This window comes from Panthera uncia, assembly GCF_023721935.1.
Source record: "Panthera uncia isolate 11264 chromosome D3 unlocalized genomic scaffold, Puncia_PCG_1.0 HiC_scaffold_8, whole genome shotgun sequence".
NCBI lineage: Eukaryota > Metazoa > Chordata > Mammalia > Carnivora > Felidae > Panthera > Panthera uncia.
In genome coordinates this window covers 76,465,047-76,469,306 of record NW_026057586.1, presented here as the reverse complement: position 1 = coordinate 76,469,306, position 4,260 = coordinate 76,465,047, and positions in this window count along the sequence as shown.

Below are 4,260 nucleotides of genomic sequence, written 5' to 3'. Positions count from 1 at the left end.
CTGAAGGTGGGGTACGAGTTGAGTGTGCAAAGAGAAGGAAGATTTGGGCTAGAGGGAACAGAATATGTGCTGGTTCTGTGGCTTGAGGATGACCTAGGTAGGCACTGAAGGAGTGGACAGAAGGAAGGTCAGAGCTCAGAGGGGCACATAACCAGCAGTGGGGCAGTCGGGGCCACTGCCCTCCCCAGACTTCTGGCCTGAGACGTGTCTCCTAGGGGCTGTTGGGTCAGTATATCTTTCGGTCGATCTTCCCCACACTCCCCTCCCCTCTCCCCTTTACCACCACCCTGCTTGCTGGTGTCAGAGCATGAGTTTGGAGATCTCCATGTCCTTGAGTACAGCAGAGGATGGGGGTGGAGTGGGGAGGTGGGGAGGGGCACCCAGGAGGCACAAAGGCGCTTTGTGTGGTAGCTCCCAACAGCTTCAGGGTTCGGGAGCCGGCTGCGCAGTGAATGGGCTGCGGACAAAGGCATTGCTGCCTGAGTACCTGTAATTGGAGCATCCACGTGCAATGCAAGGGACAAAAGGGAGACGAATGGCCACGGCTTAGGCTGCCCGTTGCTATGGTTTCACCGCGGCTGCTGGGGAGGGCCGTTACCAGGCAACAGGAGAGGGACCAAGACAAAGGGAGCCAGTGTGAGGGAGAGGTTTGGGGCAGGTGTGAGTGTGTGGGGTGAGGTGGGGAGGAGACAGAGAGGAAGAGGGAGAGATGGGGGCAAACACTAGAGAAGGAGACTAGAGAGAGGAGGAGACCAATAGAGATAAAAGAAAGACAAGATGGGGCGCCTGGGTGGCTCAGTCGGTTGAGCATCCAACTTCAGCTCAGGTCATAATCTCAGAGTTCGTGAGTTCAAGACCCGCATTGGGCTCTGTGCTGACAGGGTGGAGCCTGGAGCCTGCTTCGGATTCTGTGTCTCCCTCCCTCTCTGACCCTCCCCCCACTTGTGCTCTGTCTCTGTCTCAAAAATAAATAAATGTAAAAAAAAATTTTTTAAAAAGAGAGAGACAAGATGAAGTGGGGAAGGGAGAAGCAGAGAGATGTAGCACAGAAAAAGAGACAGAGACATTAAAACAGAGGTAGAGACAGAAAAACAGAGATATCCACCCATGAGCACCTGCTGTGTGCCAGGCCCTGTGCCCTCTGGAGATAGGACTGTTGGCAAGACAACCACCATCCTACCCTTAGAGCTCACAGATACAAAGGGAGAAATGGAAGCTTAAATGGAACCAGAGAGAGAGATGCTTCCTTCCCCCCTTGGAGTGGCTGGGGCTTATTCTCCAGCCTGGTGTTTCCTCAAAGCTGGTGACCTCTGGACAGGGCCATTGCACCCTTCATTCCCAGGAAGCTCCATTCCTAGGAGGCTGTTTGTACAAAGTGACTCGTGGTTGAATGACACTCAGTCTCTCCCTAGTAGCACTCCCTTTGATGTCCCATCATGATGCCCAAATCTTCTACCATTAGGATGACCTGGGACAAGTTATTTCACTTAATAATTATGTAGCTACGAAATGCTGTTACATACACTACTCCTTTGACCCTGTGTGGTAGGCACCATCACTACTACCACTTACAGGAGAGGGAACAGAGGTCTGAAGGAATGAAATGCTTTTCTGGAAGTTTTGTGGTCACTCAGTGGCAAAGCCACTTAAGGTCTTCTGATTCCCAGCCCAATGTTCTTCCTTCTTCTTACATCTCCATCTGGACCAAGGCTTGTATGTTCACAAGGAACAGAAACCTACACAAAGGAACTCTAGTAAGGGGAGATTAATTGAATGGACAGTAAAGGTACTCCCGAGACCCAAAGGCAGAACTCAGAGCTGGTTCTCACAAGAGAATTCATCCAGGCACTGAACAGAGATCAGAAACCAAGAAGGCCATTCTTTTTCTTTCTCTCTTTCTGAAACCATCTAGTAGCCCCCCTCTCTGATTTTCTCTGCACAGTCTCAATTTACAATTAAAAAGTGGCAAAAAAAAAAAAGCTCAAGGAAATTCTTTCTTTTTCAATTAAAATTCTCAAGAGACAACCTTATTGGGTCACTTAAATCCCGTGTACATCCCTGGTGCAGACAACTGTGGGCAGCGGGGAGCTTCTAGCATATAACATGACTGGCTACTTGTGGATAACTTGTTCACAAGGGCTATCAAAACAAGGGGTATGGATAAAACAGGCACCCTTAATTATCTGCATAAACATACTCATTTCCATCACAGGGATACCAAGATTAACCTTGCCTGCCTTCTAGGGCCGTTGTACTTATGGAAGGAGTTTGAAAACTATCAAGTGTGGCAAAAGGGACAGTTGTTATTTAAGTTAAAGGGGGTATCTTTGAGGCAAAATACCCACCCCTCACCTCCTTGGCCAAGATCACAGCGCTGACCCAATGAGCAGCATGCAAAAAATTTTTATTGATTAGGGAGCAAAGGAGAATAGGAAGAATTCAGAGGATGGGTGGGCCAAGATGTGTACCATGGTGGAGTGAGGATGAGGAGTGAGATGCCATTCATTCATTAACTTATTCACTCACTTCTTTAATAAGCCCTGTAAGCCTACAGTGTGCCAGGTGGTGTGGGCTCAGTGGTGAAAATGTCATAGCCTCTGTTTTCCAAGGATGCACAGGAGGGTTGGGTGATGGGTACATAACCTACCAGTTACTAAATATCTTGAAATGTGCTGGAAGAGACAATGGGATCAGAAGGGGTGACTTAACTCAGCCAGAAGCACCAAGAAAGGCTAAGTACGGGTGAATCCAGAAGCGTGTTTGAAGTATGAGTAGGAGTCTGGAGAGGCCACCAGGGATAGTGTTAGAGTGGGTGGTAGGTAGAGACATTCTGGAAGAAATGTAGATGCATGAGTGAACATGGAGAAGGTTAAGAGTTTCCCATGTTAGGGGTGCACGGAGTGTGGTGGGGGTTGTAGGAGCAATGACAAATAAAGCTGGAGATCATTAATGAGCTGAAATCGTTGGACTCTATTCTAAGGACACTGGGAAACCATTGGAAAATTTTAAGAGGACTGCCACTTCAGATTTGTTTTCCAGAAAGATCTTTCTGGCTGTTTGCAGAGTAGATTGAATGGGGAAGATGGAGGCAGGGAGGCCCCAAAGGAGGGTGTTTTCTATGAGGGGGTGGGGTGTTGGGCAATGCCTCTCAAATTTTAATGTTGTAGCATACTTCTCAGGGAATTTGGCTAAAAATACTGACTATGGAAGCCTGCCCACCAGAGATCAATGTAATCCGAGATGGGGCCCATGAATCTGCATTTCTAAACAGTACGCTGGGTGATAGTTAAAAATGATTCCCAAACCACTCTTTAAGACACTTTGGTCTCAGGAGCAGGAGGGTACAGACATGAACCAGGAAGTACCTTAGAAATGTCTTCCCAGTTACCACTTTAAAACCAAAGACCATTTTATGGCTGTCATGGATTTTCACAAGAGTGGTTATAATTGGTTCATCTTTATCATTTTAAATGGATATCATGCTGCCCACTCAACTACCAACATCTATTGCTTGTAAGCAGGGACAGCAGGATGAAACTTTGATGGTTCTTCATTCTCCCCATTTCTTCTATGCCTTCCCATAGCCTGGATGTGGTGGGGGTGGTGGGGGGAAAGCTCACTTATTGAATACTTGCTGAAATTTTGCAGTGTCATGGAACTGGCCTGACACTCCAGGTCCCCCTCTTAGAAGCTGTGTGAATTTGGGTGAGAGTCTTTACCTCTCTGAGCCTCAATTTCTTTTGTGACAAAGAGGCCAATTAGATCTTCCTTCATTGGGTATTAAAGTGAGGATTAAATGAAAGAACTGAATTAGTTGTTTTTACCATTACAAATTCATAGATCTTTAACATATGTGGTGTACTTAGCTCCATTACATTATTATTATTGATACTCAAATTATCTCATCTGTGGCTAGTGGGAGACTTGAGTCCTTTGGAAATGACCTTGATATATCAATAGCGTTCCTACACTCTGGTATGATAATACTGTCTGGTTCATCTCATATATTTTCTGCCCAAGGCCAGGAGTCAGCCATTTCTCCAAAGAGTTTGGATTTCTTTGAATAGGAAAATGGTATGTGAGACCATAGTCTAGGTGCTAGAAGTGCTCATTGCTCCTGGATTACTGTTTCTAGGCATTTTAAGAGGACAGTTAGGAAATGCATATTTTTGGGGGAAGAAACTACATCATGAATTCATACTGATATTTCTTTTTTTTTTTAATTTTTTTAATGTTTATTTATTTTTTAGAGAGAGGGAG